Source organism: Python bivittatus, unplaced genomic scaffold, assembly GCF_059951505.1.
Source record: "Python bivittatus isolate LINGU-HERP-01145 unplaced genomic scaffold, Pbiv_v1 ctg000480_np1212, whole genome shotgun sequence".
NCBI classification, from domain to species: domain Eukaryota; kingdom Metazoa; phylum Chordata; class Lepidosauria; order Squamata; family Pythonidae; genus Python; species Python bivittatus.
The window spans coordinates 5,557,312-5,581,534 of NW_028277075.1; the positions used below are offsets into that span (position 1 = coordinate 5,557,312).

The window sequence follows — 24,223 nt, forward strand, 5'->3', positions numbered from 1 at the left end:
TCACCACTTTAAACCATGGGAAATTCTATGGAAGCCAAAGTTAACAGCCCTGCCAGGAAATTGTATATAATAACTATATGCAAATCAGGTGCAATTTGTCTCAAGTGCTTTAGATGATACAATCTATCTTGGCACTTGCAGTGTGCTCACCTCATGAAATATCCAGGTGATGTTTGAAGCAACTTGAAGACAACATCAAGGCAAGTGACTTCAGCTCATGTGCTGCACACATGCAGAACACCACTGAAAGGCTGGAAAAGTAGTAACCTGAAGCAACACAGCTGCTCCCTTCCACAAATTTCAGTGATTTCATTTAGTCATCTTCAGACTGAATCACCCTTTAAAGTTTTTCTTCTTCAGTTCAGTTATTATGCAGAGCTGGATCCCAGTAGTTAGGATCTGATAGAAAACTGAATGTCCACTTTGAGAAGAATATTAATAAACAACCTTTTTATTATTTTTTTCCCCTTGTAAACACAAACTTTGTATTGAGACCACAGGGAGATATTTCTTACTTGGTTATGTTCTTTATTCAGCAATACAATCCTGTGAATCCCTACTTAGAAGTTATTACAATGAGTTCAATGGGACTTTCTCCTAGGAACGTGTACATTGGATTACATGCTTGGCATCATCCTGTTCAAAGGATTATGTTTATATGAAGGAATAATAGTGGGGATAAGGATGAACTACACCAAGGATGTATTATGCATGTGGAAGGCTAAACTTCAGGTTATATATGGAATTAGCTTTTTGCTATACATTTCTATTTGACTGTTATATATGTCAGAATTCATGGGATTAAAGTGATGATTGTATTTAAATATATACAATACTGTGGCACAGACTAGATGGCTATCTCTCACTGAGATATTGCTTTTTGTCCTATATAGCCAGCTGCTTTTTTATTGTGTCTGCTGTTTGTACATTTTCCCCTATTCATAAATATAAAAATGCTACAGTGCTGGGACGATTGCTGCTTTCAATCATTCTTGGTAATCTAGAACCAAGATCCATATTGGCAATTGCTGTCATGCATGGGAGTTAATGGAAAGGCTTGTTTCATTATGGATATGAATCCCACCTGTCTGACATGGAAGCTTGACCTTTTGATTTAAGGCCAATTCATTCACTGTTACACACAGAAAGCCTTGCTTTACTACTGTAGGTTTTTTTCTACTAGGCTCTTCTGGAATCAAAACCTTCATAACATTTTGTGGCAGTGAGTTCCACTCTGCAAAAAAGTATATTCTTTTTGAAGATTTTTAGGAGTGTTTTAGGTTACAGAATAATATCCAAGATTTCATGTCAAAATTAGGTGATGAAAAGATTAAAAATTGTTGCAGTCTTGTGATTCTGAATTTGCTTAAGAAATTTTCTGATCTGTTTTTAATTATCTATACTTTCAATAAGTCCATTTATGAGTTACTCTCACATGAATGACCCTTATTGCCTGATCTCAGATTTGCTGCCTTATTGCTGAGAAACCTGTATAAGATGGATCTTGATATTTGTGGCCTGCTTGTTTCAGTTCATACAGACGTTCCATTTTGCCTCTGTATGACTGAAACTGAAAAGGTCAAAGGTTGCAGATGCCATAGAAAAGATACCTCAAATACCTGATTTGAACTAATGGGAAACAGTTTATATTTTTCTTTAAGAAAATGTAAAGGAAGTTCTGCTTAGGTTTGCTTTGTTTTTTAAATCTGCATGATTAAGACAAGATATGACACCAAAATGATTGACATATCCATTGGAAGAACATTTTAGAAGAAGCATAAGTTGTTCCATCAAAATTAATTGCCCTAACTGCCCAGGTTACTCAAGTTCAATAATATAAGTTCAGTGCTATAAAGCAAATTTTCCTTCCCCATTTTTGTAAAACCATTAGATTGTCTATTACTCCATTCTGAGACCTAGATAAAGCTGTTTTGTGTACCTCAAAAGAATGACAAAGTAATCCTGTCCTTCGAATTTGTTGTGCATAAGAATACAATTATTTAACTCTCTCAGACTGACTTGGGGTTTTGGTAGAGCTCCATAATCCTTTTCCTAGAAACCTGCCAGATAGATTACTCATATAATTGGCCTGTTCAGAACTTCTAGAAAGAGAAAGAGAGAGATTTGTGACTCCCAAGGACAGAGATCCTGGTTAAGGAAGCTACCACTGATTCATGCTTCTTACACTGGTTCTTCAGTAGTATTTCTGAAGGCGTGAACCTTAGTATAAACAAGTCTAGATTAACCATCCAAGCCTGGGCTCATTCTGAAGGAGGGGCTCATTCTAGAGCAATGCCTGATCAGTTGGTACAAATCACCCTTATGGTAATTGCAATTAAGAGAAGAATCTTTTTCTTATTTTTCTCTTTCTCTTTGTCTTTTATTATTTTACCCAAGCTACAAGATGGACTAGTGTAATCAAGAAAATGTATCTTTGAACTTCTGTTCTATCTTCTAATAGGCCCTTTCCTTATAAATTATTCCCTTCCCTTCTTTTATTTCCTCTCATTGGTGAATAAAGGGAGAAAATCTGTCTTACAAAAGTTTTAATATTTCTTCACTCTAAATTTATTGGCTATTTTACTACACACAACCCATCCCTTGTCCTTAGCAAGCTAGCTTCTCTTAGTTTGTACAGACACAAAACCCATAACTTTTCTGTAGCACCACATTCCCTGTCTTAGCTGGCAAGCATTGTTTCTTTCGCTTTCCTTTTTTACTGTTATAATACTTAATAACAGTAGACTAATTGTATATGCTAGAGATAGGCTTGTTAACCAAGCTATTTTTCCCTTCTGTAACTGAATATAAATTGTTCCGTAAGTGTAAAAGAATGAGTTCATGTGCTACTTCTATTCCCTTTTAGAATTTGTATAAGCTAAATCCCAAGGGAAATCATTGGAATACTTTGATTCTTGTGTGTTTCTATTCAGAAACTAATTGCCCTATTAAATAATACATTTTATGTATGAAACACACTATTGACATTTTAAAAAAATGTTTACATGTATGCTGGAATGTTATTAAATTCAATCATGTATATGAAGAACAGCTGTGCTAACAGCATGTTTGCAATATTTTTAACATTCTTGTTCTTCTACCAAATCCTTTTTTGTTCTTCTAAATTAAGACTTAACTCCTAAACTGGCCATCTAAGATCATTTCTAGGTTCAACGACAGTTCCAAGTTACAAACTTGATTTTTCAGAAGGAACCCCATCAAGAAGAGTCCATAAATTCAATGGCTGCTCACTTGTATGCAGACCAATAAAGTGTCATTTTATTTGCACTGACTTTAAACTTGGTTTCTCATATGTAATTCTTGACTGAGTCCAGACAATAGTTCAGGATTTTAAGCACCCTTGATACTAATTGAAAAAGAATGATAAAGTTGAGGTCAAAGTTTGCACTTGGCCTTTGAGAGTTATACCAAGGGCCACATTCCAAGAAAATTGGTAAGATTAAGAGAAAATTGTAATTTAATTTGATTTAAATTGAATTAAATATTGTTAACCATTTTGAGTGCTCACTAGAGTAGAAAGGTAAGGTATAAATTGAATAGGCGATTAAATTAAATTCAGTTAATATGGTTACTCCTCATGTATTTGATAATTATTCACTTCTGCCACATGAAAAATTATAATTTGGCAGTAACGTTTTCAGAGGTTCTGGGAAAATGCACCTAAGGATCAGAATCTATAGACTTCATACAGCCATAAGGCTATAGGTACTGAACCTTTTTTGTAGATGTTTAAAAGAAAAAGGGGAAAATGTATAGGTTATTCTTTCACTCAGAAATAGAAGATCCACCATAGGGTTTAAAGGAAGCTTGAGATACTGATCTTGGTAATCCCATATAGGAGACAAATTGGCAGAAGTTATGGAAACTGGGTGGATTCACTTCACCACCTAGAGTCGCTCTATAGTGGGATGGTCAGTGACAAATTTGAAATATAAATTGAATAAATAAATAAAAACCTCAATGCAAGAACTGCAGTGGAAGATTATATATCATTGGCACTTGACTCCTGTTAGATTGGCACATATATATCAAAAGTATTCTTCCAAATGCTGGAGAGGTTGTCAAAAAAAGGTCATTTTTTCATTTGTGGTGGTCATGTGATAAAGTTATACCCTTTTGGTGTAAAATCATTGGAGAAATAAGTATATCACTAATCAAAGTATTGAATGTTCCCCAGAGCTAGGCTTACTGCATTTATTTACAGGACCAAACCATAAGCTTAGAAACAAAGAAATTATTTATTTAATCTTACCAGCCAAAATAATAATTATGCAACATTGGAAAACTCTAGATAACACAACAATTGATTAACAAGGCCTTTTCAATGCTACATTAGAAAAATCATTGACAAAGTTAAATTAATGAGACATCAGAGGCAGGAACCACAATTCTATCAAATTTGGATGGATTTTATAGTTTATCTCAATAGCAATGGATTATAATCTGGTACATTTTATATATACGGCAAATTTTCATATGTACAGCACCTGTCATTTTTTTTTTTCATATTGCAGTAGATCTCTTTTGTATTTTCTCTTTCTTTCTTTCTTTCTTTCTTTTTTTCTTTCTTTCTTTCTTTCTTTCTTTCTTTCTTTCTTTCTCTCTCTCTCTCTCTCTCTCTCTCGCTCTCTCTCTCTCTTCTCTATATGTATCTTGGATTTATGTTAATGTAGTTACCTGATATTGTTTGTTAAAAACTAACAAAAATATATTTAAAAAGGGACATTAGAGAATCCTGCTAAGCAGTAGCCTTCCAGAATCACTTTCAGGGAAAGTTCAACCAAACAGGGCCAAGTAACTCTAAAACTTCCAATGTGAAGTCAGCCAAACACCTCAGAAAAATACTGTGAGTCATGAGATTGGATACAATTGAGAGACACAACAGAAATGTCAGGCTGTCTCCTTGGCAGATCTGAACTTGGCTAAAGCTTCTCAGACTCTCAACAAGATTAATAAAGAATCTTTATTGTACACTATAACTAAAACCACTTCAGACAGTTGATTGCCTTCTGACAATTAAGGATGCTGTCCACATCTTGTATCATTGTAATTTTCAACCTGGCGCCTTTTCCTCTTGCTGTTTGCACAGCTTGATGGAAATCTCATTTTACACTTCTCATTCTCTGTAGTAAGTGGCAGCTGATTATTGATATTTCAGCATTCCTGCCCTGGGACATTGTAACTATCAACATATGTCCCATCCTGACAGAAAGCAGTTGCCCATTCAGCTCATATCTACTACCATCTAGCAACCACAGTTTCTCTGTCAAAGCCAGCTATGATTCCACATATATTATGGACAGCATTTGTTCTACCACCATCTCTGCTTCTTCTGTGGCCACTCCAATATCAAACGTTGTCAGGTTCCCCAAGGCAGATAACTGTCTTTTCATACTTCCTAAAGCACAATGCAAAGTCATGTTCATGTATTGATAATAGAGGCAGGTACAACAGCAGTGGCAAAAGTTGTAGTAGTAAACCAAGATATTATTATTTTACAGGTACAACATGGGTGAATGTATCCACTCCCACAATGAATTTTTTGAAGTGGCTTTTGTCATAACTCACTAGCAGTAGTTACTGTATTTCTTCAAAGTGTATGAGGGATAGGTAGGAGGGGATAGAAGAATAAATATAAGAGGGTGAGGACAGGATCCAGGTTTAAATTACATACTAACTAGGCAAAAAATCTCTTTTGAAAATAACAGTTAAAAAAAAGGAGAGCTGATGCCCTGCTATAGAAATGATATCACTGAAACATATAAATAATGAACATTTTAATATAATTTTATTACTTTTTAAAAAAAAAATAGAATAAAAAGTACAACAAACTAAATTAGAACAGAATTTTTTTTAAAAAAAGAAATAACAGAAACTGCTAAAAGTACAATAGAAAAAGAAAATAGAAAAAAAAAGAACAAGCTATAAAAAAATATATAAAGACATATAGAAATGGCTTCTGATATTCTTCACAGCAGTTGTAAATAAAAATATATTTTAACCTTCCTCTCTGAAGTTATATCATGACTCTCTTCGTTCTATAACCTATCCTGTCTAATAATCAAAGCCATAAATCACAAGTTCATTTCCCCCCCATTTTTATGCAAAAAGTCCATAAGGGTTAAACAATGAACATTTTGGAAAGAACTGAAAGGGAGGCAAATGTGCCATTGTGACATCCCAGAAATCTGATTATTCACTTTCCTCAGTCCTCATCAGCCTAATGAGCACAGTGGTGAAGTAATGATCTGTGACTTCTAACATGCAGGCAGGCAGTACAACCACTTTCACAGCCTTCTCAGACTCTGCTAGAGAGTTAAACAGAGCTACCATAAATCAATTCACTTACCACCGAGCTGAGTCATAAAATATAAATCAGCCCAAAGCCCTTCCTCAGTGCTGAAAGGGTCAGGCAGAAGCAGTGCCCAGGGTTCCAATCCAATCCAATCTAATCCAGCCAGGGCTTCAAGGGGTGAGGCACAGGTAGCAAGCAAAGCCGGTCAAGAGGTCTAGGAATCATCTACCCAGACAAGAGATTCTCACCACTAAGAATAGGCTGCCATCAAAATTGCTCCAGCAAACCTTCAGCCTTCTGGGCAGCTTCAAATACCTGTCTTCCATATTCCCTACACAGCCTTGATCTTGCTAGGCTCCAATCTTTTAATTCTTCAGCTCCCATCAGGAGCTTTTTTCAGTAGGTAGATACTCCCCCTGTCACTTTCTGCATTTTTAGGACGCTTGAAGGCCTTGTATCTAAGTCCAGATCTGTATCTTAATCCTCAGAAGAGTTGGGGTAATGGAGTCTGCACTGAGCCTTTCTATGTTTATATAGGAGCTTGACTGTTCTGCATCTGAAATACCAGATTTCCCAATATGGCCCTCCAATAAGGATTAACTCACATCTTGACAACACAAGCAAGATCAAAGGAAAAGGAACCAGAAACTATGTTTTTCAGTTTTTACTCTATCCTTATAGCTTGCCATTCTTATTAGCCTTTAGAAAAGCAGTATATTCTGAACAATTCCAGAAAGCATTAATTTATAATATTCCTGGAAGGGGATGCCAAGATGATATTGTTGATAATTTTTAACGAAGACTTGACCATTTTATATTTTATGGCCAGATGCAAACCATCAAGAAACCACATGGAGCTGATGGTATCCAAATAATGTAACAAACAAGCCCATCATAATTTGGGGAGAGCTATTGCTTTCTAACAGTGTTGTTCTCATATATATGGCTTTAAAATAAGATTGAGAATTTTTTTGTCCATTCTTTTTTTCTAATGCCAGGATTAGAATCATACTTTATTCCATACATAGTTGCAGGCTTCCAGCACACAACTATATCTAAGTATCTGTCTAGTCTGCTGTTGTACAGATGCTGAACCACTTAAGCGGGTTGGGTGGGAACAGTAAAATTAGCTTTAAAAGGAGACAATCTTTTAACAAGTTGTGTTTTTTTTTTAACTGTGCTTGGCTATATGATTATATCTCAAAATATGTTCAACTGGAAAATTACTGATATAAATCAACAGATGCCCTGGTATCTCTATGTCAGCAAGGCAATGTCTCTTTAGAGTGACTTGACTTCATCCTTGGACAATTGAAGGAAATTCTCAGGTCTTTATGCTGACTTCATAGGCAGAATATAGGCAGACAGAAGCTTTCAAAAGGTGTTCCCCCATCCTGTAACTTTCTATTTCTATGGAAAAGATGCCATTGCTGAGCATAGGCCAAGCCACATTGAAAGAATGTTGGTGTGCTGGCAAGATGAGTGTATATTTTATCTACATGGACAGCATGTCAGCCAGGCTAATCGTTGTGCTGGCTTTTGTCCAGAAAGGATATCTGCTTTAATTCCCAATCTCAAAACACACAATGGACAGAGAAATACTGAGAAGAGGGAATAAAGAAGAATGTGTTTGAAGCCAGAATCCATGGATGGCTATTTTATTTTCTGGCTTGCTCAACAGAAAGACACTGTCATGCAGATCATCCTTGGGCCTCATCAAACACTAACACTGGTGGTGTGGTGGCTACTGAAAGTATCTTTTTCTGCTTGGGATTTCATGAAGTTGCCATTACATTTAGCTGCTTTAGTCTTTACCATTCTGCTGTCCTTCTCTCAGGGTTTTCCAGATACTGGGAGAGGGACATTGTAAAATATTACCCTTATGTGATGAAAAGAACTGCATTTTAGCCTTTTCTGTGCTGTGATCATGATGAAAAAGGTAGTGATTCTTTTTGTTCTCATTGTTCAAGAGGTGGGAAAATGATTGGATATATTCTTATCCTTAATCTCAATCCACAAAATGAATGATTGTTTAACAAACTGGTGGTTCTTCATTTGTGTTTTGTGAGAATCAATATCCATCTTCAGATGCTTGTCCTGTGCCCCTCAGTAGCTCAATTTTTGCCATCCTAGTAGACCTGTACAAGCATCATCTTTCATTAAATGAGGGTTGAGCAAAATATGGTCTACCAGCAGGCCGGTGATAAATCTGCATAGAACTACAGAGCAACTCAGAGTACAGAAAAAGAAAAAAACAAAAAACATCCTGAACCAGTGATTCTTGGTCCAATTGGTCAGGAACTTAACAGAGAATAAGTACGCCTAGGCTATTAAAAGGTTATTGGTATGCAGTTATGGTCATTTAATTTAACACATTAGTGGGTTGGAAATATTATAATTAAAGCATAAACAAAAAGGAAGATCTGTAAAACTAAAGTTATTGCAGCCCCCCCCCCCACACCCCAATAATTTCTTCTTGGAAGATATGGCTCCATTCAACACTTGATGCAATAGAAAATACTGCCACTCAATGGAGACTGGATATCTTTGAGTTGTAAGTGGAGGATGTTTTGGTTTAGGGAGGATTTTTTTTTTTTTTGAATAAAGTTTGAACCATAGCTGTCTAAAAATGAATAATAGGGAAGTGAAGAGGAGGAGGAGAAGGAGGAAGGGGAGGAGGAGGAGTGCACAAACTTGATATATTTTGCATTATGAATGTTAGGGATATTGATTTTTATTTCCTTAATGCATCATTTAGAAAGTGAGCACAGAGCTCACCGTTATTATGTATTACCAATTAATTAGAAATGGCTTTAAACATAAAAGCATATTGAAGCCAAACATGAAAATATTGAAATGATATCCTTCTTAGACAAGTACTGGGGGAAAGTAATTTTCTTTCTGCAAAATAATCTCAAAATGAAGCCCTCTTTCTATTGTTTTTTTCCATCCAGGCCATCTGTGGTCTGACTGTGGCAGTGAAATCATTGTCTTTTTGTAGGCTGAACTTTGTCATTCTGTCAGCCAGGGAGTGTGACCATCTGAAGGGCAAGACTAGGTCACTGCACCTGGAACATATTTGTATAAACAGGCTTTTCCTGCTGTCTGTCCACTCTTCATGTCCTTGGTCCCACTCATGATCTCTTTGAAATCAAGGGCAGCAATCCTGGAGGGAAAATCATCTGAAAGGAGAAAAGATTCGTGGCTTTTTTCTGTACACTAGCCTGGAAACATGCTGTTCATCAGTATATTATATCCTCCTCTGTACATTCAAGAATAGCTTTCATTTTGGTTCCAAAAAAAAAAGGAAAGAAGAAAAGAAAAGAAAAGAAAAGAAAAGAAAAGAAAAGAAAAGAAAAGAAAAGAAAAGAAAAGAAAAGAAAAGAAAACTATGGACTGTTTATATAACCATTTTCTCAAACTTGCATGCAGATATATTCTAATAGTATCCAGAAATCATTCTTCATCTTTCTCTGGTTATTTATGCACTCACTTATACAGAATCTTTTACTTAAGTCTTCAACACTGATTTTAAGAAAGGTAACAATGCTACCTCCTCACGATGGCCATGGAATACTAGGACAGTGAATATCATTTTGATGTCCATATGCCTACATCTGTCTTGGTTGTGTGTATTGCCTCTCTCCTTGAGTACTTCCACCCTGACTGGATTTGTCTTAGGACAAATATACTTATATCTGGTGCATTGTGCAGGTCCCCCTGCCTAGGCAGCAAAGTAGGCTCTTCTTCCATGTCCTGGATGTAATGCTGGTCAGAATCTGGAAGGCAATAGCTAGGGATTATCATTGTCAGAATTGTTGCGGGCTATTCCCCCTGGAGTTTATTAAATGAGGGTAACATCTTGGGTGCAATGCAAATTATAATATTGGGGTGTGTACCAGAGATATGTCCCAAGCCTGTGTGTTTGTTGGAGATGTGTATGTGCATGACAGAAACACAGACCTTGATTGGTGCAGTATTAGCTCTTCAAACTAACTTTGTCCATTTCCTTTTTCTTTTCTTTTTGCCATCTGTCTATTTTCTGTTCTTCTTTTCCTAAGGTATGACATTCTCCCACCCATTTATCTGTATATAAAATATAGGATTCCCCTTTATATTCCATGCTCCTGTAAGAATTTAGGTGTCCCATTTATTCTCTGTGTTGGTGCTTGATAGGCTTCTATGAATCACCCTACAAACAGCACTTGTACAACGCAGCTGCTTTAGTATCATTTACAGGAATGAGATGCTGTAGTAAATGTTGATTACTCATTGAATTGTTCTTTAGCCTTGGGATTTTCCTTGGTGCTTGCCCATTCAATAACATCTGTGATTTATTCTGCTGTGCACATGTCCTTGAGCATAATCACAACCCAGTGTGGTAGGTCCATGGGTACTTAGTTTCCTAGGGTTGTAGAACTGGATGCTACAAATAAATCCCTGACAAAATAGGGACAGAGTTCAGTCTGAAATCAATATTGTAATAATGTTATGGTGGCATGGGAAGGAGGGCATTAAAGGAAATATGCAATCATTTTCTTTAGTTTTATATTCTTCAGACATATAAAATGTACACCCTGCAGAGTAACTGTTGGTGTTTAATTGACTGCCTGCAAGCAAACCATTACAATGCTATTACTCCATCAAGTCAAGGAAAAGCACAGTGGGTAAAATCAACTTATAAGCAAAGTTGTCATACCCTAGTTTGACAGTCACTTCCTAAGAAGTCTTTTGTACAATCCTCATCCCTTATCTATTTAATCATCACAGCAACCACAGCATGCCAAACTTGAGCAACTGAACCTGATGATTAGGAAGTAGTTCAGCCATGAAGTAAACACTATTTATAAAATAACTAGAAATTCTGCTGGAAGAAAATGTCCAGGAAGAGGTCCATTATGCCTGCTGAAAACTGAGGAATGGTGGCATTGGGGGAAACACTATATTTCCTATGATAGCTGTGGTTATGATTGTTGTTGCTGCCATAACTGCCACCACCACCACCACCACCTCTCTGAGATTGAAGACAGTAGTATACAAAGAAACAATGGAGAATCTATGTGGTGTCTAATGATACATGTGTAGTTCAAGAGTAGCAATAGAACAAGTTGCCTAAGAAAGTTGTGAAATGTTTTTCCATGGAAGTTACCAAGAAAACTTTACTTACCTTCTGTTGGGATTAATGCATTATTGAGCTAGATGAATGAGATCCTAAGGCCAATAGACATACAGAAAAGAAAAGAAAGTAACAGTAGAAAAAATTTAAAAGAAAGCAGCAAGCAGCATCCTGGTCCATGCATTTCATGGACAATCCTTAAAGGTTCTGATGGAGGAATGGTATAAAAGTTTCTCTTCCCAATAAATAAATAAATAAATAAATAAATAACCATATGAACATCAGACCACAAAGAGTTTGCTTGCTTTGTTACTTCCCAGGCCTGTAACCAACTTAAAAATGTAATGGGGCTATCAAAATGTAGAGGGAAGATTCTGTTTTTTTAAGGATAAAACTTTAAAAGGTGGAGAACATTTAGGAGACATGCTCCTCACTCCTCCTGGCTACTGACTTTCTCTACCACCACTACCTTTTCTTTTTTTAAGTGGGAGGCCTTAGAAGAGCATTCCATGTAAGCAGATAACAACAAAAGGTCTGTTCACCAGGCAGAATGGTTGGGGAATGGAATCAAACATATTTCCACCATTTCTAATTTCCACATGCTTAACTGAAGATCAAATTTTCTGGGATTCCTTTATTCTTACCATTGAAAGACCTGGGCAAGATCAGCTACATTTGGGTAACTTTATTTTAACTTATAAATGAGAACCATAACTGCTCTTCAGTAGAAACAGATGATCTCACTTTACAGGCTTACTCTGCCAAATGTATCAGCACACCTGTTTTGTCTCAGATTATCAGCAATACACAGTATAATGATCTCCCATTCCAACTGGACAAATTTTGGAAAGCTGAGAGGACTTTCTCCATCTTCCTTCCAAATCCCAAAGGTTTAAATATGTGGTGCAGATAAGATCTAAAATCAGCCATTTTTTTTTCCCATTCAAAGATTCCACAGCTCTAATGGGTCTGACTAGGGAATCCCTGATCACCATGAAGATGTCTTGCAAAACTCACCATCAATTCTCCCACTGGTCTTTTTTTCTGCATTGCCCTGAACTTTTGTTGACTTTTTTCTTAGGTTCTCTATAAAGCAGGTAGGGGGGAAATCCAATATTCTTAACCAATCAGAAGTCTTCCAGATATACTGGCCCCAAGGGAACAGTCTTACTTCAGTATACAGCTAAAACAAACAATAAAGCCAAAAAATAATTTTATGCTATTCTTCTGCCATATTATTTCAGGATCACTGCATGAATTAAATACTGAACTATTTATTTATAAATCATATTTATATGGCTGCCATCTCACAGAACGTGACTCTGGGTGGTGTACAATAAAGCCATAAAATAACAACATTTAAACAGAATGCCATTAAATACATTGATGCTATTATTAAGAAAGGCTAAGTGAGAGCATTAGATATGATGAACAGTGCAGCCACTTCAGATAATCACTGTTCCCTTGAGAACCCCAGCCTGTTGACACAGCCAAGTTTTGAGGGATTTTCAGAAGATGGGAACTATAAAAGTCCTGTTAACATTACCACTTTCTTTGCTTATCCATGTTATTCTGTCATGCAAGGGGAATTGTCAGCAAAGGGGAGCTTTTTCTATCTCTACAAGAGAGTCTCTTCACACCAAAAAAAGATTCTCTATTGGAGATCATTGCCATTTACATGTACAGAAGTGGGGGAATGTAGGAACACTTTTTCTCTTCAAAATGTTTTAAGTCTGCTCCATTTCTAGTGAAAAGGCCTTATCACACAAATTTCCGTAGAAGTCAGATTTTGTTGACATATTACTCACATTAGGAAGAAAATGTTTTTATTCATTGAAGAAATACTGTGTGTGTTACATGGCTATAGTTAGGTACTATGACCAGTTAAAGAAGTAAGACATCAAACTCTAATACCATTTTCTGAATATTTTCATTTTAAGGAAAACAATTACCATTAAGAAAATTAGGGGCAAAAACAAGCTTTATAAGGAACTGGTTATTACTCTTTATATGGAACAATCTGCAGCTGTGAGTGTATTTTATTACCTGAACATCTAATACTAAAACTCCTAGTTGATGTAAATATTAAAGGATATTTGAAATTAAGAGTCCCACTTGTACTTCTTGTCAAGGGAAGCAATGGACGAAAAAAATCATTCAGCTCTTGTTTTGAAATCAATATGTGATATAGGATACCATTGCTCTTTGATAACTGTGCTTTTCAAAATTCTGTGATGGAGTTATCTGCACAAAAGTATACCCAAACAAATGAACATTAAGAGAAAATGCGATGAAGTGCATATATTCATAAACTGTATCCCCTCCCGCGCGGGGGGTGCATTCAGTCATGTCTGTATTAGGAAGACTATATATAACATGCATATATTAGGAGGTAAGTATATCTAATGCATGAATATGCTTTTGTACAAACAATTGCAAAAATAAGGTGAAAGAAACTAAAAATATATCTGTATCTCTAATTGAGGGAGGGAAGGAGAAACTCACTTTTTGCTAAGAAGGATAAGACAGATCATGCTATCCTACTGGAATCTCCTTAGTTTCTTCTCTTACCCAATACTTGCTATATGAGTAGTTGTACCCCAGTCCTACCTTCTGCTCACTGGGAAAAAGTATAATGGTGCCACCCACCAAATCAGACAGCAGATTAGCTGCTTCTTTTCAAGTAAGATGCTAGGCAGGCTTCCCAATAAGCTTCTAGAGTCCTCAGTTTGAATTCTTAGCACTTCATCATCACTGTCATCCTAAATATGGCCTTTGCAGTACTTAAGGATACCCTGCTACACTGAGTAGCAAGAACGTAAGCCAAAATCTCCTTTTTCCTTGCAGTCTCAATCATCATCCCGAACTGTTAGCAGAAAACATACAATTAAGTACAAAAATACATTCCAAGTCCCAGTCATGAAAACATTCAAGCTATCAAGCCTGATATAAATACATCAATCGGTCTTTTTAATGTATTTTCCCCCCTTCTGTTGCTCAGATTGATCAAGCTGTGACAGAGATCCAAGGACGATGCAATCCCTCTGAGATAGCCATTTGTTGGTATCAAAGCAGGAACACAAGTGTCTTGCTCATGTTGGGAAGCAAGGGTAGGTATGTTTTTGTAACCTTCAGCGCAGGAGGGTTTTTTTTGTTGTCGTCGTCCATTCTTGTACACAGCCAGCCACTGTGTATCTTGGCAGAGTCAAGTCTGTTTCTCAGGGAAGGGAACTATTTCTGTCCTTTAATAAGTCATTCCAAGTTTCCTGTGATGTTATAAATAAGTGGGGCAAGCCGCCAGCTTTATTTTGTTTAATGTGATATGACAGAGGCAGAAAGCAGTAAAAAACCCCATCAATCTCTACATAATATCTGGCACTAGACTCCGAGATTGCTTGCTCCCTTTCTCAGCAAGATAAAGTTTATCATAAGCTCTCCCTATCAGTACAGCTGATATGAGACCTTGCCTTCACAGGTCTGTTTATTCAGGAGTCCTGTTCATAGTCAGACCCAGCATGCTCTGGGCATGAAGTCATGCTATGCTAAATTTGCTTCTGGAAGCTGGCAACTACTCAGACAAATGTGAACAAATGAACTTGTCCTTTAGGAGAAAGGAAACAAAAGTACCTGTGAAAGAAAGCTGAATAGCTCCACCAGTTTGTCATGTGTCAAATGCATCTTATTTGGGCAGGATAGAGCAAAAGACACTCTTTCAAAGCAGCAGTTCTGTGCGATAAAGGGAATCCGCTAAAATGGTAAGATACAGATAAAAAAAAATGAGCCTTTATAGAAGAAGCTGATTTATGCAACACTATATCCCTGGCACATCAATACCCTGGTTTCCAACATAGTACTCATATGTGTTTGTGCCTACCAACTCACCCCTTGGTGTCTACCAGCTTCCCTATCCAGCCAGATCTTATTTTAGATTCCTTGATGCTTTTGATATGCTGTTCCCAAAATAATACAGGGCCTCAGTACTAGATAGACCTGTCCTCTATGGATTTCTCTAATCCCATTTTAAAGCAAGTTATATTCCACAGGTTAATTAAGTAACTCTATTTATTGATAAAATATGGTGCAACATTGCTTTATTCTTATAAATAAAGCAATACAGTAGTGCTTTATATGAAAAATTCCTGACCATAAATGCATTCCTGAAGTTCTTTGTTTCTACTTCTTGTTATGAGACAATAAGATACCACCAATGTTTTCTATATGTACTGGCATACCTACATATACCTAAGATAGCCATTTCTGGAGAGAAAGAGATAGGAAATGCACCTGTTACTTGGCTGTGATGTTCTCTGGTTGTTGTTCAGCTCCCAAATGTTTGTAATTTGCTTGTTCTTTTTATACACTTTCTTGCTTGGAAAGAAGTCTTGTTTGGTATTGATTGGTTAGACACCCAGGAAGATGTCATGCTTTATTCTCATTAGTTATTCAGAGTTCCTAGCTAAATTATTATGAATACTTTGCCACTTTCCTGAATTTTACTGTTGCTTTGTCTTGTAACTTTGTGAAATAATTATTCTTTTACTTTCCTATGTTGAATCATAATATTCTGCCCATTCCACAGGCTAGTAACAAAAGACAAAGACATCAAGCTGCATAAACATGATGGGGCATAAACAGATCCTTTTACTTGTAAATGATCCCCTTGCCTTGTTCAGGAGTTCGGCATTTGGTGAAAGGTTATATCAGATTTTGTTGATTTTTCATATTGTTTGCTATTGTTTTCTGTTCCTATCCATTTATATTGTTTCATTTATTCTTTAAATTCTTTTATTTTTTAAATTAACAATTAAATATTGTTATTATTTATTCATATGGTCAGTTTTATGCTTTCAGCATTTTCCTAGCCTCACTATGTCCATCTCAAGAATTTCTACTCTATCCTCATTCATCCACTAAACTGGCTTCTGTTAAACCAGACTTTTTGCCATAACTATCATTCCTGTGTTCCATTTGTACATGTAATGATACAATTCATATAAGCATATAAGGTATTGCTCCAAATTCATAGCATTTTAGTTCACTCTCAGAATTTATTTTCAAAGATATGATCAGCCAAGAGTTCTGGACATCTGGACAAGCACTATCATTTTTCCTGCTGGCCAAAGGGATGCCCTGAAGGTATGTTCAGAACAAGATATTTTTCTTTGAAATGTCTCAGGATATATTTGCAGATCAAAGTCATTTGCAAAACACTATCCAGATGTATCTCTATTGGAATGTCATTGTTACTGTGGAAAAGTTTATCAGAAACATACTTAGAAAATTAGCTGGCTTGATGAGTCATAACATTTAATAATTTCCTCTTAAAGCTAAAACTAAAACTTTCATTTATTTCATTACTTTTCTCTGGTGTTATTTCCAAGGTGAAAATATAATCAAGATTGGAAGGACTGAACTTCCCACCTGATTCTGCAATATGGTTATTCAGGCATTCTTTTCAACAAAGCTCTTCTTTGATTTCAGAATGCTTAGTGTTAGAATCCTAGTAAGAATGAGATCAAGATGAGCTTAGGTTAATTATGGAAACTAAGAAAGCTTTGAACTGATTAATTGTCAGATCTAGAAATATTAGCAATTAGACATTTATCCCAAATCATGACAACATTGTGGAATCAGAAATCATACTTCACCTATTCTGACAACTGAAAATAAAGAGCATGATGCAAGAAAGGTCCTGCTTGTTCACACAAAAGGCCAATCTAATGTAACAGTTTGCTTCCCATAATAACAAAAACCCAAACCCTTGCCATTCACTGCCAAGAATGTCAGTATCACACCTAAACACTACTTTGTTCGCGGTCTTCAACTATAGATAATTCTCTCTTTCACCTCACTATTTCTCTCTTTCCATTGCCTTCTCTGCTTGCAACAGATCCATGTGTGTGTGCCTGTGTGTATAGCAAGAGAGAGAGAGAATGGGGGGATAATGAGGGGATAATATGAGGAAGTAGTCTGCAATCCCAGTTTATTCCCTTTTGTTCTCATCCATGCATTTCTTCAAATGAGCTAATACCCATCTTGCTTGATGAAGATATCTTAGAACTAAAATTACACTTTAAACATTAAGTTAACCTAATCAATATTTTTATGGATTTTTTTCTTGTTTCCCCTCTATCCCCCCATCCCACAAATGCAAGCATATTTTTATGCAGTTGTTTAGCCAATAAACATTTTGAGGCAGAAACTAACAGATTCTATATATGTCTATTTATACCACAATACATTTCCTTTTGGCAGATTGTTCCACTGCATTTGAAAATCATAGCTATCTTTGTCACCTTTAACCTGGATTTAGATGGGAGAATCAAGCTGGATTCTAATTCAACCTGAGACATTAGTTTTAAAAAAGGTGAGTCAGTATCTGAAAATCAGCAATGTAGAACAATCAAAGGTTTTGTTTTAAGGCAAAAGCCAAAAGTACAATATGATTAATGATGATGGCCTCTATTGATTCTATTAGCAAACAATTCACAAACAACTCTTCATTGTACCAAGACAGTGAAGCTCCTATTGCACTCAGAAACCGCACACCCACTCATTTGTTATATGTGAATCAAGTCAGTGAATTCTTTACCCACAATCAATGATATTAGAAAATGCATTAATCCTGGGACATGAATCAGTGATCTGACCCTTGGGAGAATTCAGAGGAACTGAAATAATTTGCATTGTTTGTTGTTAGTGTTTATTTCTTGTGCTCCTGAACACAGTGTACAGTATATTTTTAATTTATCAAAATATGATGACCCTCACTGTCATTTCTGTGTTTTGTTCCCCTAGGAAAGGCTTTGTGCATAAGAAATTTTGTATTTTAAGCATTAGTACCTTTAAGCATGAAGAGAAATGTGTGGACACCATGGTCCAGAGTAATAGTAAATTTCACCTGATAGCCATAAGATCTTGTTGACTCTACATAACAACTTGAAATGGAACATGTGATGGGAAGTTATTATAATAGGCACACAAAGCAATCATGCACTTACTTGTTTTTCTGGGTCATTAGTCAGGGCACTGAAAAATATACAAAGAAAATTATAGGGAACTGGATTTTAATTAGGATAGTTTAAAATAGTCTCTTATTACAATAACCAACTTGAAACACTCTCTCACACACACATTCTACACACAAGCACTCCCATACCCCACATTAAAAGTGCCAAACCCGCAACTAACTTTTCTGAGCAATTGCATTTGATGGTATTTGATTACTTATTTTCATAGCTGATTTAAAGCAACATTATTTATGTATTGTTCAATTTTGAAGCTACCAGATTCCCAGATGACTTTGGGAGGCTTGCATCTCATTTTTGGCACTACTCTGTTCATTACCCTAGTTGTTATTATCTCCAGATACTAACGTTGTCATCCAATTCATGTGGATATGGAAGATATGTCAATCAAAAAATAATGTATTTATCCATATGTAAAAATGTATGTGTTGCCCACTTGGTTCTGATCACTTGGGCAGGGTGGCATGCAAAGAAGTTATTGTAATAATTTTTATCAATGACCCTTACATAAACATTTGAGCTTAGGCTCTAGAACAGTTGGTCTTGGCAATCCTAGACTTAATTCTAATTAATTAATATAATCTGGTGCACAGTGTAATTGTTGTGGAACCAGCAAGTGACCTTAATGCTATTAAAATTAGTATACATGCAAATGGAAAACTGCCTGTGGGGTCTAAAGCAGTCACATTTTACTATAAAAGAGGAAACTTCTCAAGCATGATGGGGGTAGAGAAAAAGAGACTGAAAGGGAAAGTCAAGAGGACCAAATTTCTTCATAGTGCCTGGAAGTTACTTAAAATCACAATAATTGATGTTCAGTTAGAATGAATTCCACAATGTAAGAAAGGATATATTAAAGCAGGAGGAGACAAGCATGGCTTTCTAGTAGTGACCAGGAAACTCTAAAAGTTAAGATGGCTTCTTTTAGGATATGAAAAGGCTGTCCCAACAAACAAAATGAAAAGGAACATACGTTCTGGAATAAAAGAATATAAAGAGGAAGGAAGGAAGGAAGGAAGGAAGGAAGGAAGGAAGGAAGGAAGGAAGGAAGGAAGGAAGGAAGGAAGGAAGGAAGGAATAATATGGCAAGAAAACACAAAATAAAATAAGAATGTTTTTAAATATATTTAAAGCAGGAAATCAACCCAGGAAATTGTTTGTTGTATAGCAAAGGAGTGACAGGAATGCTCAAACAGGATAATGAGATTGTAGAAAAAACAGATGTATTATTTGCATCTGTCTTTACTTTAGAAAATGATGGATGGATGGATGGATGGATGGATGGATGGATGGATGGATGGATGGATGGATGATGTGCTATCAAGTTGGTTTCAACTGTTTGCAACCACATACTGTAGGTAGAATTTCTCCAGGATGATCTGTCCCCAGCCTGGTCTTTCAGGTCTTCCAGTGATGAAGCCATCACCACTGTAATTTAGTCCATCAATCTTGCTGCTGGTTGTCCTCTTCTCTTTTCTTCCACTAACTTGGGATAGTTTTAAAAGAGGGTGGGATACATTGATGGAGAATGCATCTGTTTAGGGTTATTCATCCTGAACACTCAAGGTTACCTCCAGGTTGGAAGCAGCATACCTCCAAATATCAGTTGCAGGGAGATCTCTCTCTCTCTCTCTCTCCCTCCCTCCCTCCCCCCCCCCTTTCCTGTTTGCTACCATTGCAGAGGTAATTGATTTGCCAATCTGTAAAACATAATGTTAAACTAGAGTCACAAATTGTGAAAGGGGCAAGCTTTACAAATGGAATAGGTAAGTAAGTATATGGATAAATAAAAGGTCCTTGTCTGATCTAGCAGGGCTGTTCTTACATATTATGTCTATTTTGAAGTTTCCTCTAATCTAGGATTTTTGGGAAATCAATATTTTAGTCTGTCTGAAAATCTTGTTGATTTCCCAGGTTTCTTGTACCACATAAAGATCAGCATTCGTAGAACTAGGAATGGTACCTGCACGCATGATGATAATGTAAGTAAAGGAGGATGAACATAGTGAGGTGAAAGGAGAGAATGAAAAACAAAACAAAACCCAGAAACTACACTAAAATGTGAACATTTATTTCCTTGTAGAAAGAAATATTTATCAGGAACACCTAAACAAAGGTCTAGACAAACATATGTTACTTGTCAGAAACTGATAAAGCTCTGTGTGACTATATTTGAACAGGAGGGAATTCTATGATTTAGATGCTTTTATCAAGAAAGGTTACGGAAGGGCGGAGCTGGCGTCGCGGCGATACGGCGGGCGATCCTGGGCTCCCAGGATCGCAGCTGATATCTCCTCCCCCGGACGGTCCCGATGGACCTAAGCCGTCCCGTAGAGATGGTGAACGCAAAGGGCGCGTCCCGCGGATCTCAGGGACGCCGCAAGTCCCAGATCGATCCTAGGAGAAGCTCTTGAAGCCGGCGGAGGAGAGGCAGCCAAAAATGGCTGCGAAAGCCGGGACAGCTCCAAAGGAAGATGGAAGAGAGGGGTGTCAACTGGGTGAGATGGACTTTTACTATTCAACTATTCTTAGAGAACACCTTAAGTAACTTAAAGAGATTTTTAAAAGTGAAGAAAAGTGGATTAAGCGGCGAGATTGAACCCTATTAAAAAAAAGAAGGGGGAGAAAATTTTTCTTTTCAACTTTCCCTTTTTAGTGGAATTGACAAGATGTTTTTCTTTTAAAAAAAATATATTTTTAACTGGATTGGCTTTCTCTTTTTAATACTCAATAACTCTTTATTTTAAGCCTTTTTTTACTAAGATTTCTTTATTGTTATAAGAAATTTATATCTTTTTGACTTTGAAATGGGGAAAGTGGAGTTAAGAGAAAGTAAATGAAAGAAAGTTGCACTGCCATCTGGAGGCTTGATTTAGTGCTTTCTTTTTTCATTGTGACGCACGCTCAAGGACTCTGTGCTTTCTAAAAAGATAGTGGGATGTGCATGTTTATACAGGTGCCATCCGTAACTATAAACAAGAAAGTGGAGTTGAAAGCGATTTTGAAAACATTAAGATGGAAAGTTTGAGCTAGTCACAAGAGCCTTGATTAGTGGCAGTAGCTCTTTTTTCTGCTAGAAGCTCTGCTTTGCTCTCTATTCCCCCCCCAGATGGATCTTTTTTTTAAAGAGGCTTAGCCTTTCCCTTCTTTTCCTTTTCTTTTTATTTTTCCTTTTTTCTTTTTTTTTTTTTTTCTCCTTTTGCTTCTTTTTTTCTCTTATTTTTGGCAAGAACAAAGATAAAGAATCCTTTGACTCAATGAAGGTTTATCAAGATAATAGACTATACGAGAAACACAATGCAGAAAAAGATCTTTAAACTATTGAGGATGACTATAAAAAATTGGAAGAAGAGCTGCAGAAATTCTCAAAAAAAAAAAAGAAAAAGAAAAAAAGATATTAAAGCTAAAATGGACTTAATTAAACATAAAACGGGATCATTGGAAAAGGAAGAAATAGTACAAGAAATCAGAAACATTAAACAGAATTATTGTGAGGCCTATAAACTGAGAATTAAAAGGGTTAATCAACTGATAAATGAAGAGAGACAGATTTGTTCTTGGCACTGAGGGTGAGAAAAAGATTATACAAGATCATAATGGAAAATTGTACTAAGAGAATGCACAAAAAGAAGAAGTAAAACAATATTGAAAGAAACTATTGCAGATGTTTAAAGAAAAAATCAGGGGAATACAACAATGATGGAACTGACAGAAGCTTCCAAAAGCAGAATGTTCAAAAGGACATTTATTATTGCTTTCTCTTATCCAATAATATAGAAAAAAGGAATGAACAGCCAGATATTTTGGGATATTGAATGAAAAGGGTGAACTCAAAATTATGCAAGCGCTGGAATAAAGTATAAATTTGAGATATATAGTTAAAAATTGTATAACATGTAGTGAAGAATCTGGTTAGAACTGTAACCTGGTTAGAACTGTAATTGATACTGTAACTGATATTGGTTAGAACTGTAACTCTTAAGAATTGGAAAAATTAAAAAGTACTTATGCAGGAGGAAGTTATTCAAAATTATGGAATGTGCAGAGATGAGTTAAATTGAGATTTGAAATTAGAGTAAGAAGATAAGTAATTTTATATGACACGGGATTTGCTTTTATTAATGATTAGATGAGAAAATATAGTAATGTAATAGATTAGGAAATTTTATAATAGAAATTTGATATTAATTATTATATATATACACATATAATAGATGGAAATGTATTACTAATCCTATTGAAAGTTAAAAATTTTTGTAATATATGATTTTATAGATTAGCTATGAATGATTAATAATTGTCAATTGATAAGTATATAAGTATATTTTGAATAGATGATATGAGAATTTAAGATTATGAAAGGGGCACCAACGAGTTTAACTGGTTGACACACGGTATAAAATGGAAGATGCTTTTTTATGCCTTTTTATGTTTTTGTTTGTTCATGTTTGTTTTGTGTTTGTTGTAAAAATAAAAAAAACATTAAAAGAAAGGTTACCACACAATGAATCACCAGAATATTTGGCATCCTCAGGAGGACTTTGCCATTAGTTGAAAACCAGGTACATAATAGGGCTCTCCACTGGCTATCTATCCTAAGTACCTTGAATGTATAGATGATGACCAAAAATGGATGGTCATTTGGCATTCTTGAAACTGATACAAAATGAGGTAAAACTCTAACTTAATATTAACTTTAAAATGCAGGGAATAAGTCATGATCTACCTTTTTAAAAGTGTTTACAATTGCCTATATGAATATATGGAACTCTCACAATAACCTTTAAGTAGATTCAGTTGAGAGATAGTAGATTTGCCCAGTTATGTATTTTTTGTTAGCTCCAGAGGTTATCTCCCTGTGCTCAGTCATTCACTCAAGGAACCTTTTCTGCATGGGAGTCTCATCTGATCTCTAGGATGGACAGATTAGTAAATCAAACTATTTCCTGGATAATGATAATCCCACAAGTCGAGATGATCAAACCAAAATGGACTTTTGTGGTCAAAGATGGTCCTTTTCCAAAGTCACTCAGTTTTCATTCATCCTAGCTTATTTTCTGCACAGCACAATTATTTTTTCTGTCCTGCACTAGATCCATGTGAGTTAAACAATAACAATAACAACAAACAGTTCAAGGCCTTGCCCATTCATGATCTAAAGTGTATATTAATAACCATTGTAGATTTTCAGGGTGATATTCTGCATTCTAAAGCCTAAGATACTTTTGGGGAGTGGAATATGGTGTGATAATTTCCCACACACCAGCTGTCATATCCAAAGCTTTTCCAGCCCACTGTAGCCAGGACAGGAGATGGATTTTTACATTTCCTTTGCTTGTTCCCTTGTTTCTTCTCCTTTCTTCTCTTGAAGGTGACAGGAACTGGACAACCTTGTTTCTCTTCAAAAGCAAAGCAGGATCAGACCTCCTCTTATTTGGATGAGAATACCAGTATGGAGGCTAGACACCCTGGAAGAAGGCAACATCAAAGTATTCTGTACAGTTGCCATAAATACCATGTGGTTGGGCCCATATAATCATCAGTCGTTAAGTTCAAATTTAGGAGTTCTTTATTTTTTGAATGGCTGTATCAGCTGATGACTGGTAGAAATATTATCTGTTGTTCAGATATATATGGGAAGGATAAAACACTTTAAAGTAATTCTGCAGTTCACACCCCGTTTTTCACATGGGGACATTTCATCATATGATTCTTCTATCTGAAATCTGTTGTGCTCCAAATCCAAATCCCACTGGCTTATTA

General features: G+C 36.0%; 1 long non-coding RNA gene across 1 annotated transcript; it reads left to right on the forward strand.

The window, feature by feature from the left end:
* The first annotated feature begins 15,067 nt into the window (after positions 1-15,067).
* On the forward strand, positions 15,068-21,210 carry LOC148214902 (uncharacterized). Its single transcript, XR_015796943.1, has 5 exons — positions 15,068-15,187; positions 16,012-16,126; positions 16,493-16,568; positions 17,688-17,799; positions 20,375-21,210. It is a non-coding gene; the product is annotated as an uncharacterized LOC148214902 (long non-coding RNA).
* The last annotated feature ends 3,013 nt before the right edge of the window (positions 21,211-24,223 follow it).